The 15,106-nt window shown below is 42.7% G+C and overlaps 1 protein-coding gene across 15 annotated transcripts in view; it reads right to left on the bottom strand.

Moving 5' to 3' along the window:
• Positions 1-15,106, bottom strand: part of PPARA (peroxisome proliferator activated receptor alpha) — a 60,124-nt gene that overhangs the window by 24,600 nt on the left and 20,418 nt on the right. For 2 of the 15 annotated variants that reach the window (XM_044417776.1, XM_044417770.1), the window contains exon 2: positions 752-935. The exons of the other annotated variants lie outside the window; for them this stretch is intronic. The gene's annotated coding sequence lies outside the window, so the exon portion shown is untranslated. The remainder of the gene's footprint in view (positions 1-751; positions 936-15,106) is intronic. 15 annotated transcript variants of the gene reach the window in all.

A 15,106-nucleotide genomic window follows, 5' to 3' on the forward strand; every position in this document is an offset into this window, starting at 1 on the left:
TTTCTGCCATGAGAGTGGTATCATCTGCATATCTGAGGTTGTTGATGATACCACTCTCATGGCAGAAAGTGAAGAGGAACTAAAGAGCCTCTTGATGCGGGTGAAGGAGGAGAGTGCAAATGTTGGCTTGAAACTCAACATTAAGAAAACTAAGATCATGGCATCCGGTCCTTTCACTTCCTTGCAAACTCAAATACTTTGGCCACCTAATGAGAAGGAAGGACTCCCTGGAGAAGAGTCTAATGCTGGGAACAATCGATGGCAAAAGCAGACGGGGACGGCAGAGAATGAGGTGAATAGATGGAGTCACTGAAGCAGTTGGTGTGAGCTTGAGTGGACTCCGGGGGATGGTGGAGGACAGGAAGACCTGGAGGAATGTTGTCCATGGGGTCATGATGGGTCGGACACGACTTCACGACTAACAACAACAACAAGACAAGGACATGTAATAACAAGAGCATGTTGTTTGCATGCATACAGAAGTTCCCAAACTCCTGTTTTAAAGGGGGTGTGTATGTGTGTCAGTCTGCCTGCCTTCCTGTTTTATGTGCCATCGGGTTGTCTCTGACTTATGGCAACCCTATGAATGAAATACATCCAATTTGTCCTGTCCATGACAGTTCCATTCAGCTCTTCCAAGTTCAAGACTGTGGCTTCCTTCATAGATTCAATCCATCTCATATTTGGTATTCCCTTTTGTCTTCTGTCTTTAACTTTCCCTAGCATGATTGTCTTCTCCAGTGAATCTTACCTTCTCCTGATGTGTCCAAGTATAACAGCCTCCATTTTGATCTGATTTGATCTAGGATCCACTTGTTTATCTTTCTGTTGGTCCAGGGTATTCAACAAAGCTCTCCTCCAGCACCATGTTTCAAATGCCCCAGTGTTCTTCTTGTCACTTTCTTCACTGTTCATCTTTCATACCTATACTGTGACTGGGAATACAATAGTTTGGATGATCTTGACCTTGGTCTCCAGTAAAACACTTCATATTTTCTAGTTCACTGCTGCACGTCCAAGCTTCAGTCTTCTTCAAATTCCATGGTTGCAATCTCCCTTTGAGTTGATAACTGAGCTGAGGTATGGGAAATCCTACACAATTCTGATGTTTTCATTATGAACAGTGAGGTTCTGCAATTTTTCTGTGGACATGATTTTTGTTTTCTTAATATGTACAAATCCAGCATTAAAGATTCTAAAGCATAAATCCATCTTATGAGCCATTACAGCTCCATGCATTAATTTTCATGATGGAAGGACTATTGTTGTGATCCTTCACCTCTCTACTAAGTGGGTGATCAGGAAAGAGACTATAGGAAATGTCATCAGATTTTAAAAGAAACCTTAACTGATATGAATTATAACTAAAACAGCATACATTTTCATATAAATAAAACAGCTGTTAAAAACACTCTTGGTTTTAGCTGAGACTTGCATATGCCACCTTCTGTTAGTCCTAGCTCTGACCTTAGAAATGGGTTCCTAGGTTGCATCTGAGACTCTGAATGTAAAGTGCCCTCCCCCATCCTTGCAATTAAAGTGGATGTTCTTCATCGTGGCCTCTGTGCATCACACATTATGGGTGCTGCGCCTGCACAAAGCCTGTTGCCAGGAAGATTAAACAGCTTTAAGGGTTTTGGTGGGAACTCCACCTCCTCTGCCCCCTTACTATAAAGGGGCAGAGTGCTGGCCATTTCGCTGTGCCTCAGGCTCTTTTGGTCTCTGCTGTTATCGCTAGATCTGGTTAAGAAGCTCTTTTCTTGTCTTCATTCTTCTTTCATGTATAGTTATTCTCTATCCCAGTTCGTCCTGGTCCTATTACTCTGGTTTTTTTAACCCCCCCAACCCCTACCCTATCCCCTTCCCAAATATATATATTAAAAAACCCTTCTTTCATCCTTCTTCTCCAAGTTATTACGCTCACTGTGTCTTCTTTTTCATCTCCCAATGGCTCAGTGGGCAGCTTTTTGTAAGTGTTCACAGTGTGGGGCTAAAATGTCCCCCACTGATCCTCACAACCTGTGCCACTTGTCTTAGGGAAGCCCACAGGACAGATAAGTGCAGCCATTGCCAGTCTTTTACAAGACAGGGACAGAAAAATAATGAAAATAGGCTGTGCATGTTGTTATGGGACCAAGCCTTGGTCACCATGAAGCAGGTCTTGGCTGAGGCCAACTCCTCTGTAGCTGTGGGACCATCTAAACCCTGATCTGCCAAACCATCCAATGGGGGTCCACTCACTAAGGATGGAAAGCGTTCCTCTAGCCCTCCTCTGTGTAAGCATAAGGAAAAGAAGTCCAAATGATCCAAGAAGGACAAACCCGATAAGCCCGAGCATTGGCAGAAGAAACATGACAAGCCACCCCGCTTGGAGCCAACCTCCATCCCAGTCCTGGTCCCAACCTCAGTTCCAATCAAAGCCCCGAGCTGTCAGTCCTTGATGCAGGTGACCCTTCCAGCATCACCTCCAAGGGTTATAACTTTGCTGCACTTCAGTCCTGATGCGGCAGCAAGAGGCTCTGTGTTTGACAGAGAGATCCATGGATCTTCTCCTCAACCGGGAATTGAAGAACCGCCTGTGAGATCTCCAACACCTAAGCCTGTGGTTCACTTATCTCCGGAGGGATCTCTGAGGGCACCCCAATGCCCCTTGTCCCTCTTACCACCTCCTCCTCTGGTTCTGCAGCCGTCGCAGCACTGTGTTCCCCTTCCTTACAGGGAATTCGATCCTGACTGCTTCGACTGGCCTTACCCATGGGACTACTATCCCCCATGTGGGTACTACCCGCATCTGATGCTGCGTCCTTGTCACTCTTCGCCACACTCCATGTCGAGAGATGCACCGTCGACCTTCGCTGCAGCACTCGCTGACCCCTTCATGTCTCCTGGAGGATCCTTGTCCAGTCCACCTTACATCTCGGACTCAGACTATTCTAAAGAGGCATCTACATCTCCAGTTGTGGTCATCTCCACCCAGGGCCCTGGGTCTCCAGGTGACTCTCAGGGAACCTTCTCTGAGTTACTCTCCCACATGACCAAGTCTCTGGAGATAGACGTTCAGCAGCATATTGACCCAAGACTCTTCATCTATCGCCCTGCCATATATTACCACACTCAAGCATGCGATGACTTATACCTGGCGATGACTGATACCTGATACCTCGATGAGGATGTCTAGCCATCCTCATCCTACCTCCAGATGCCTTGAGGGGATGTACAAAGTTCGGGAAAAGGATATCCCTTTCCTGTTGAAACATCCTCAACCGAATCCAATTGTCATCGAATACTCTCAAGGATCTCAAAACAAGGAACATGGAACATTCCACTCCAGTGGATAAAGAAGGCAGGAAGATTGATATGTTGTCTCACAGCATCTATGTCGCCATGGGACTCGATCTTTGCATCTTGAACTACAAGGCCACCATGGCCTGTTATCAATTCTTTATCTGGCAGAAAATCAAGTTCCTTGCTGCATTCTTCCCATTCCAGCAAAAGGAACTGGCCTGTCTATTCATCGGGGAGGCATTGTAGCTCTCCAGGCAGCAGCTCAACACGGTGAGGCATCATGTTGATTGTGATTCTCAAAGTCTTGTCGGTGCCATCACGCTTCACAGACATGCCTAGTTAAGATCTGGGAATCTTCCACAGGAAACCAAGCAGCATGTAGAGAATATGCCTTTCGATGGTTCCAGCCTGTTCAGTGCCAGGACAGATGACAAGCTGAAAAACATTCAGAAGGTCTGTCTTACAGCACCATGTATGGAGACTCTGTCTCAACAAAGGCATAAGCGGCCTTGGGGAAGATCTCAATACCGCTATCAGCTTTACCAACCACCATATCCATCTGGGTGCCAGTAATATGGCCAAAGACAACAGCGCAACCGTCAGCGGATTGCGCCTCTATTCCAACAGCCCAGGTGCCAACCTGATTCTGACAAACACCTTCGCTGAGGACACATGTGAACCTCTCTTCTCACCTCCAACCCACCTTCCCCTCTTTCTTTTGGGAATTGACTGCAAAGTTGACTCTCCATCTGGGAGTCTATCATATCTGATAAGTGGGTTCTTGCCATCGTAGAGCACAGATACAAAATCAAGTTTGAGACCATTCCACCTGCTGGACTGATCCATTATATGGCAGCCTCCCTGACACTCCAGGATGAAGTGTCTCAGCTGCTTTGTAAAGGTGAGATTTGTCAAGTTAGCCTCTCCGAAGGATTGCACCATTTCTACTTTACCATACCGAAGCGTGATGGTGGACTATGCCCGATATTGAACTTGCGTGGTGTCAATAAATGTATAAAACCCAAAAAATTCAGGATGACCACACTCCAGAACATTCTTCCATTGCTCAGGAGAGAGGATTGGTTCACATCCTTGAACTTAAAGGACACTTATTTTCATATTACCATCCATCCTGCTCATAGGTGCCTTCTTCAGTTCACTGTCGGCTCCAACACCTTCGAATATAATGTGCTCCCCTTTGGCCTCACTACCACTCCACGAGTATTCACCAAGTGCATGGCTCCTGTTTGTGCCCACCTTCACCTTCAGGGTATCCACGTTTACCCTTACTTGGACAATTGGCTTATAGTCTCCTCTTCTAAGGATGACCTCTTAGCCTCCATCCATACAATCTGCTCCCTCCTTGATAGTCTGGGACTATGTATTAATACTGAGAAATCATGCCTCGTTCCTTCTCAAGTTATCAACTTCTTCTGAGCACATCTGGACTCGGTACACACATGAGCCTTCCTACCTTGGGATCGACAAAAGAGACTGATTTCTTCTATCCAGAACATCATCACCCGACAAGATTCTCTGCATACTCCATTCAGCAAATAGTTGGACATATGGCATCCCTGGTGGCAGTGGTTCCAAATGCGAGATTGCAAACGAGACCTTTACAACTTTGGTTCAATTGCAATTTCCACCCAGACCGTGATCGACCAAGCTGAGTGCTTCAACCTCCGCGCTTGGTACTCCACACCTTGTCTTGGTGGATGATCGACTAACCTTTTCTGTGGAGTCCTGTTCTGTCTACCTCATCCGAGGATGACCGTCTATACTGATGCTTCCATGACTGGATAGGGGGCCCACTGTACGTCCCTTCAGATCCAGGGCACCTGGCAAGCCATGAGACCACTAGACATATTAATTTCCTTGAATTGCTGGCAGTCTTCAAAGTGTTTCACTTGTTCCAACCCATCCTCCAGGTTCACACGATCCAGATAGCATCCAACAAAATAGTGACTGTTTTCTATCTGAACAAACAAGGCAGCACGAAGTTGGTATCATTGGCGAATCTCACCATTCACATATGGAACTGATGCATCTCACACAGAATCGTTCTACAAGCTGTACATCTTGCAGATACTGACAACGAAGAAGCCAATATCCTGAGCAGACATATGTCGACCAATCACGAGTGGGAACTAGATTGCCAAGTCTGTCTTCGCCTGTTTCAGTGTTGGGGCACACCAGACATAGACTTGTTTGCAACCCACAACAACACTGTCTGCACGATGTATTGTTCTTGAGCAGGAATCAGCATGAACTCGGTGAGAGATGCTCTCATGGTATCGTGGGAGAACAAATTCTTCTATGCCTTCCCACCGATACCGTTAATAACAAAAACAATTGCCAAGATTTGCCAAGACGGTGCTTGTGGAATTCTCATCACTCCATGGTGGCCCTGACAGCCCTGGTTCCCCACTCTTCTCCAACTATCTCAAAACAATTTCTTTCACCTACCTCAAGTCCCTCATCTTCTCACTTGGGAACATGGTGCCATCCAACATCCAGATCTACAGTCCCTGAACTTCACGGCTTGGCTTGTCCATTGATTCTCTCTTCTACATCGGTACCAATGTTTTCCTCAGATTCGACTCACCTCTCGTCGTCGGGAATGACACTGGCCTCTCCACCTACATCTTCAGCACTGTCTCTGTCCGCACCTGTATTGCCTTTGACTTTGACATCAGTACCAATGCCTTCCTCGAATCCAATGACTTTTCATCCTGACATTGAATTTATTCTCCAGTCTGCACTATAACTGACCACATGTCATTCCTACAGTGCCAAATGGAAACATTTCACCTCCTTTGCTGCTATGCATCATTTTCAGCCTGAATCTGCCACCATTGAAAATATCCTCCACTTTTTACTCTCACTTCACCAAGGAGGTCTTAAACCATCCTACGTTAAGGTGTACATTGCTGCTTTCTCACACCATAGAGGATGCATTGGAGACTCAACTGTATACTCACATTATCTTGTCTGTCAATTCCTGCAATGTCTACAAAACCTCCACCCACCAACCTGGTCGGTAGTCCCAACTTGGAGCCTCTCTGTTGTTCTTCAAGCTCTTACCAAACCCCCTTTTGAGCCACTGGTTACAATGGACCTTCGTCTTCTCTCCTAGAAAACTGCCTTCCTGGTGGCAGTTACTTCAGCTAGACAGGCTGGTGAACTGTGTGCTCTCTGCGTTGACCCGCCATACCATCACTTCCATAAGGAAAAGATAGTCCTTCACATCGATCCAAGTTTCCTGACTAAAATTGAGACTTCCTTCCATCTGTACCAAGTCATTCTTCTGTCAGTCTTTTTTCTGGCTCCATCAACACTGATCGAATGATTCTTACATACTTTAGATGTCCATTGATGCTTAGCCTTCTATCAATGCCGGACCAAATCCTTTAGAAAGTATAAATGACTCTTAGTCAAAAACTCTGAACATGACAGGGGTCTGCCAGTCAGTTCTCAGAGACTCTCAAAGAGAATTGTTGAGACGATCAACTGGCCTATAATCTTTCCAAGTTGGATCTGCCTATTACTCCAAAGGGACACTCCACCAGAGCTGTCGCTGCTTCCTCAGCCCTCTGAGCAGGGATTTCCTTACAAGATATCTGCAGAGCAGCTACATGGTCCACCCTGTGCACCTTTGCAAGGCACTACCGCTTGGACATCAGGGCCAGACAAGATTGTTCCTTTGGCTGAGCCGTCCTCTCTTCAGTTTTCCAGTGACAACACCATCCCACCTCTAGGTGTGGTAAGCTTACTAGTCACCCATAATGTGTGATGCACAGAGGCCACGATGAAGAAAGGCAGCTTGCTTACCTGTAACTGTCGTTCTTTGAGTGACCATCTGTGCAACCCGCCCACAGGCCCCACTCGGTGTCGGTGACTGGGTATTACATTCATTCTGTTTTTTCCATATGATAACATATGTGTGTGTGTGTGTGTGTGTGTGTGTGTGCGCGCGCGCGCCTTTTTTCATATATACATATTACATGTATACTCCTCTTTTTTGCCTACTAATTTTTGCTAATATTTTCCTATGAGTCAAATTCCTTACCGACTCTCTCCACTTGGGGGCAAACGGATGGTCTCCAGCTGACTGGGGAAAAGGCGGGCACTCTGCCCCTTTATACTAAGAGGGGGAGGGTGCGGAGTTTCTACCAAAACCATTAAAGCTGTTTAATCTTCCAGGCAACAGGCACTGCACAGGCGCAGCATCCATAATGTGTGAATGCACAGATGGCCACTCGAAGAATGACAGTTACAGGTAAGCAACCTGCCTTTTTTGTGTTGTCCATGCTCCAAATTCACAAAAGTAACTCCTGAGCCAATGCTGGGCAGGGAGGTGTAGTCCAGGGGTGGAGAGAAGAAGAGCTTCACTAAATATCAAGAATCACAGCAATGCCCAGCCATTCCCCCTTGCAAGCAAGGGCAAAAGACAGAGATGGCTGAAATCAGCCATCTTTGCCTTTTTACAGACTGGGAGAAGTTCAAGGGCAATCCTTGCCTCTGTTGGATGCTCATCAATTGGATGCTCATGATCCTCTGAGTTTGGATGGTTACAAGCTAATACATTGCATAGTGTCCTTCAGGTTGCAATCCTGTCTGCAGTTAGATAGGAATAAATCCTAGTGAAGCTTATTTCTGAGTACACATGTATACTATTGCACAATTAACTATATGTTATGGCAATTTTTTACAAAGATATCATTAAGTGAACTTTCACACACAGACACAGATTGACCAAAAAGTTAGCATTTAAGCATATGTATTCAGTCTTGATCAGTTCAGCTGGCTCCACCACGGGGGTTGTGGAGGCAGTGCATGTTGGGAGAAGGAACTGCTCAAGGAAGCAAAGCTTCCATCCTTCTTGGAGCACAGAGTTGCTTGGCGTGCCCTGCCCTGCCACATTTCCCTCAATACCACTTAACAGGGGTTCTGGAGACGGTGGGAACAGGGCAGGAGATGCAGAAGAACATACCTCCTCTCCTCCTCTTGGGGTTGCTTTGCCCTCAGGCCTCCTCCCAGGGAGACCTCTTGGTAGGCTGAGTTCAGCACAATCCATATCATTGAAGCATTTATTCTTAACATAGTTAACAATATATTTTTTTACTTGAACTTATTCATTCCAACTTTAGCAACAGATGTAAACCAACACTTCCTCACTGGGTTTTCACCTAGCTTGGGGGTGTTGGGAGGAACTTCTGCACAGTTCAGATTTCCCCAAATCCTGCAGACAGTGAACTCTTGCAGCTAAACAGGTACCATTTTTTGCTACATGAAGCACCCACACTCACCTTTGAACTATTGCAATAGATGGCTATTGCTTAATCAAATACACTTGTGGGTGTATGTGATTACTAGGAGGGATTATTTTTCTTAGGAGAAAAATAACAGCTGTACAGTGCCTTCTCATTACTAGTGTTAGGAGCTGTCTATCTGGAACCATTCCTAGCACATTGCACAGCTTCATATTTACTGCTCAGGGAGCTTTGGTTGTGGGGTGGTATAGAAATAAATCATCATCATCAATAACGTACACTTTTCCAATGTCTTCATAATAAAGTACGGAATACTTTGGGCACAATGTATTCTAAACTAAACTTTGTGCCCAAAAAAATTTCAGTACAACTCTGGTACTTTAAAGTGAGATTCAATTATTTTATTCCCTTTATGCAGCATGTTTCAGAAAAGGTTTTTCTAGAAAAACTTGACAAAGGAACATAAGAAGTTAATACCTTCAATAAAATTAATAACCCTCAGATGAATAGAAACCATTTGGCCCATGAAAAACTAGTGTAAGTCTCTATACTGAATTTCACTCTTTGTATGCTCCATTTATACTCATATGTTAATAATTCCAATTAAGGTATTACAAAGGATGTTTTAAGAGCTATTAATATTCTTATAAGATCTGTTTAATAAACTGAAAATAGTATGTCAGATATTATATAGTCATTTACAGATGTCTGCATCAATGTAGGCATTCAGAAATGTACTAAACAAGGAGGCATGTTATGTTGCACTGTAACTCATTACTATTAAAACATAGTTTCTCCATCAAACAAGAGGGAAATGATTGATTTATAGTTACATCATGTCTTTAAAAAAGATACCGAAAGAAATTCCTCCTATTATCATTTAATAATAGGAAAATGTACTAGCTATGGCTAAAGATTAATCCCACTCAGATCCATGGGTACACAACACAAAGTCCAAGTAGTGCGGTCAAACCGTCTACATTGACAAGGTAACCGTTAAGCCCATTTGGAGGGTAAAGGCTTTCCCTAATGGTGAGCAAAATTATATTCCATCCTAGAGGAGCTCTTCCTTCAGGGACAAACAGCAGGGCATACTTTAAAAAATCAAAGCTGTCAGGCTTTGATTTTGAGCAGGAGATGGGTTTCAAATGTGCAGTTACTGTATATATAGCAAATATGAATCTGGAATCCTGCAGGAAGAGAAAAAGCTGACAAAGCAAACCAGAGCAGAAAACCCCCACTGTGCCAATCCTCTGCAGAGAACACTTCAATACTACTTTCCAAAATTTTTAAAAGCTTATACTTGCTTGTAACTTGTAGTTTGCTCCTTAGACTTATCCTCTGTAGTAATCATACCAGTGTCTTATTAACTTCATATTTGATGCTTCTACTGCCATTCTATTTGCACAGAAGGTGATAAGATCCTGGTTTTGATAAATCTTGCACAATGCGCTGCTGAACTTTTGCTTCCTTTCCCTAAACTGCAACACTTCTTAACAACTTTGTCAGATGCCTTAAAATCTACACGCATGTAAATTTGGGGAAGAAGCAGCAGCTACATAGGGCAAAGGAATAAAAGCCCACAATTCTGAGTGAAAGACCTCTGACATAGATAGGTACAGAACAAAACTAAATATCGCCCCATCAAAAATAATACCCACACTGAAAGATGCATATAATTGCTTTTACTTACATTTGAACAGCAACATTTCCTGAAGAAGTCACTCCCTCCCAACCCTGCAACACTTCTGAATATGGTTTATGGTACAAAAGAGGAAATATAATCACTTAGCCATATTATATTATAGACAACTGCATCATACAGCTAATTGGTCAATCATGAAGTCTAAGAATGAGACAATACCCATTTTTGTTTGATTATAATTCTCATGAAATTACAGGAAACTATCTACTCGAACAGAATCAAACATGTGTAACTGAATTTAGGATTACCAGCTTTACATCTGTGATGACCACACAATTTGATTTGAGTGCGCATTCTTTCATACTCTCTCTCTATACCTATATCTATACACCTATACTTTCAATTTGTACACATTTCCTCACATCATTCAGGTTTTTAAATAATCTTCCCATGGCACCAATGGAAGCTTTTAAAAAGTCTATTGTTCCTGAGGTGGGGAAAGTTGGCAATAAATTGAACAATAGCTGTAAACTGTCCCTGTGGTATGGAACAGATAGAAACCACAGAGCACGTCCTGTTGAGGTGCACATTCTACAGGGATATTCGCACTGCACTCATTTCCCCACTGATGAATTGCTTCCCAGGCTGCACGGAACAACAGTATATTTATATATTGCTGTCTGACACTAACCCAACAATAACATATAGTGTAGCCAAAATCTTCGCGGCCACGATGGGTGTCTGAAGACGGATCCTGGGGGACTGCGGCTCTACCTAGTTGAACAAGGACCAAGTCTGGAATTGTCACCAATTTAAGATGACTGATGATATTGTGCTGAAGCATTTGTTAATCTGAGTGGGGTTTTAATATAGATAATGTTTCATGTATTTACTTTTTTAATCTATGTATTTTTTGAACGGAGTTGGTGTTTGACTGAAATAAAGTCAGGCAGTCAGGCAGTCAGGCAGTCAGTCTATAGCTGTAAACTGAATGAATCTATGTATGATGAATGTACAGTTCATGAATAATTTACCTATCAAGATTTTAGATGTACTGGACGGGACTACTCTCTCTCCTGGCTTAAGAACAGATGCCTCTGGAAGAGGAATTTTGATTCTTTTACAGTGTGTACGTAAATACTTCTCCTTGGTAAAGAAGTCCTTGCCTTAATGACTGATGCTCCTGTAACATCAAGCCTAAATTGCCATAATATATGGGGCTTCTTTTGAAAAGTATTCAAGCTACACCAAGTACGGTAGCATGACCACATCAATCTTAAAATAGCTACACTGGTCCCAATTTATGTCCTGGATTCAATTCAAACTCTTAGTTTGTCCTTTAAGACTCCCAAGCAGCTTAAGTATCTGAATGACTGTCCTCCCTTAAGTGAACCCTTTCCCTCCACTGAGATAATCAGTGGAGGTTCTGCCTCAGATATATCCCCTTTCAGAAGTGAAGTGGATGTATAGGAAACAGGGCTTTCTCAATCATGGTACCTCAATCTTTGATACATGTTTCCTAAGAAAATTCAGTTAGCATCATCTTTGTATCCAGATTACAAATGTTCTTTTCTCTTGGGCAGTTTCTGATAGTTGCTGTTAAGTTTCTCTGTTTCTCTAACTTGGCTGGGATGTTTCTGAATGAAGGAAAAGTGAGGTATTAATGTGAATATATGCATAGACTTGCACACTGTTTTTCTTCACAACCATTGCTGTTCATGATAGCTTGCTATTATTCCCTTTTTTGCAGAACAAAATTAAAGTGGCTATTTGTTTTCCACCTAGAGCTCCTGGGTCCAGATTAACATTTGACAGTTGGCCTTTGATATATTTCCCTCTGCTAATGTACCAGCAGTAACAATTTCCTATAAACCTTCATGAAAGGATTAAAATAACTAGAGCTGTTTGTCACCACATATATTCAACAGAGAACTGCAGCCAGTTCTGGCAAATCGGTTCTGATATCACTTATACATGTATCATTTGTTGTATTCAGACCATGAATGGTGAATTATACTCCTATAGTTTTCTATATTTATTTCATATATTATATTTTATATATTAATTTTCATTAATTTTCTCACCCATCTATTCATCCTGTTCTACAATTTATATTAAAATAGTCATAGGCTAGAAATAAAACCTGACTAACATTGCACTTGCACTTTACTTAAACTGACTTAGGTATTCATCTAAAAAGGCACTTATGAAGTGGCTTTTAAGATATGAAAGTGTGACACAAGGAAACATGTATCCATATAGCATTACTACAGCTATAAGTTGTGAGGTTAACAGAAAAGAAGAACTCAGAAAAGGTAAAATTACTGACTCCCGAAACATTACTGTAGCCTAGACTATGAGGTAAAGCATCTTGAACTGTATTCTATACATTTAAAGGGTGTGATTTAACAAGGGTCATTGATAGCAAAAGAAAGACAAAAGGCATTTGCAAGTGACATCTGAAAATGAGGGTGATGCTTTTACTGACCATGGGAAACACTTTACCTTAAAAAAATCAACTTGTCTTGTACTTCAAAAATATGTGCACCATTTATGGTCAAGTTTCATTACCAAAATGTTATTGTGTGGTTACAAAATGTTTTCCTTTACTTTACTTTATATCCAGAAAAGAACATGCCTTAGGCACATCACAGCAAAAACAGCAAACAAGCAATGAAGCACTGAACCAATTCACATGTAAGAATGGCCAGTTGTGGATGAACTCATGATTTGGCAAGTTGCAAGCTGTGCATGAATCACTTTCAATACACATATGCTACTTCCAAGCAGCCCAAGTGTAGATTGCTTTGTGATATTCAAACCTGGTTGTGGCTTAAATAATGTAAAGCTAACATATAATTAGTTCAATCTGTTGAAGTGAGCCCACTAGGGCCCACCATCATGCTCACCAGTTACAGGGTATTTCTTCAGAAGAAAGCATATGACAGAAAGCCCTACATCACATAATATATTGAAGACACTGTGATCATTGCCACTGTAAGCATATAGTATTTCATATTGGAAGGTGTTCCTGTCAGGCCTCTGGGCTATCCTGCCATACGAGGATATGACATGTGCCAGAACTGTGAAAATGGGAAAAGTTTTCTAATCCTGCAAGTGAGACTGAAGATATATCTAATGTAAGCTCAAGTGTCACAAAGGCAAGAGATAGTTTATCCACATTGGTAAAAAACATTAATAGGCAGCTGGGCATTCTAAGGTTGTTTTCTTAGCACTGTATATAAACATTAACTTTAAAGTTAGCACATAAGAAAAAGATAGTGACTTTCACATGAAAATGTGCACTGATCTTTTAATAATTTTGAAATGTATAAGCAACTACTTTTGCCTCTATGATTATTGCATATTGTCTCTATGACACATTTTAAAGACCAAAAGATCAGAGCTCAGTACTCCAGGAGTTATTTTCTTCCCTTTAAGTGAAATCTGGGGGAAAAACAAGTTTTATTTCATGTAAGTTATATGTATTTTTGTACTGTTAGTTTTTTATCTTTTTCATGATGCTTCCATAAACCATTTTATTATATCATGGCTCACTTCCCATTATTTTCTGGGGCCTAAAATAAGCAAAAACTGTGCAAGTTATAGCCTGAAACTGCTATACTGATCAGTTACAATAGTTAATTTTAGAGCTTTGTAAACAGAGAATGGACAGACTGGCATGAGTAGTTAGGAAAAGTAGGGCCACATTTATTCAAGTTTATGTTTCGACTGTTCATTGTTCTGAAATTTGTTTGGATGTGGAACTATATAGAAATCAGTAGATAGGTTTTAAAAATCTGCAGCGAGAGGAAGTTATCTAAGCACCCTAGCCATTGCCTGAGAGAACACAGGAAAATGGATTCCCAGAACCAAGTTGGAGTCAGCACTCTGATTCTCAGGGCTGGGAATCTACACTCCATCTCTCTTTTCCCTCTCCCTTGCAGCTAATGGAGGAAGAACTGCACCAGCTGAACTCTCCAAGATCAGCATAGTAAAAGTGAAAAGGGGAAAAAAATCACTGAGAAGGGAGAAGATTGGAGAGGCCAGGATACAAGTTATATTGAGCCCTCTCCAGCCTTTCTTTTCCCTCATGCCTCAACTAGATTGGGGGTGGGGGTAGGGGATAAATTCCACAGTCTAGAAAATGTGTGGGGCAGGAGGTTAAGGTGGTGACATTCACACACATTGCTTCTCCCACTATTCATAGATGCCCATAAGTCTCAGGGTCTTACAGGCATCACAATATAAATGTATCTTAAATATTTGATGTCACTTGGTCTACAATAAAAGTGTGTGCCAAATCTTGAGAAAGAAGAGTACAGATAAGAACCCTGTCATATACTGCAAATCTCATCTTGCATGTGCTCAAGGGGTAGTCCTTGCAAGTCACCACCCTCTAATGCCCCACAGCCCTGGCCAGGTGAGTCAGATCATCCAAAGTTAAGTCATTTGCTGCTCAAAGTTCCACAGCAGCAGGCAGAATAAAGACATTACAGGAAATTCAGCAGAAAACTTCTAACTCAAAATCGATCCTCCCTCCCCTCCCTCCCTCCCTGTGTTATTTCTACAGAAAGAAGTAGAAATTACAACCCAAGAGATGACTGTACACATGGACATCACCGGATAGTCAACACAGAAATCAGATTGACTATGTGCTCTGCAGCCAAAGATGGAGAAGCTCTATACCAGGGGTCTCAAACTCAACTTACCTGGGGGCCGCTGGAAGTAGAGTCTGGGCGAGGCTGGGCCGCATCAAGTATTCCACCACCGCGGTGGTGGTGGGCCGCTCATCCCACGACCGGCCCGGGCAACGCCGGCGCTTTGCAGGATGCAGGGCCCCTCCCCCGTGCCCCGCCCACCCTGGCAATTGGTCCGCAGGCCGTGAGTTTGAGACCCC

Source organism: Varanus komodoensis, unplaced genomic scaffold (genome assembly GCF_004798865.1).
Source record: "Varanus komodoensis strain SLA01 unplaced genomic scaffold, ASM479886v1 scaffold9, whole genome shotgun sequence".
Classification (NCBI taxonomy): Eukaryota; Metazoa; Chordata; class Lepidosauria; order Squamata; family Varanidae; genus Varanus; species Varanus komodoensis.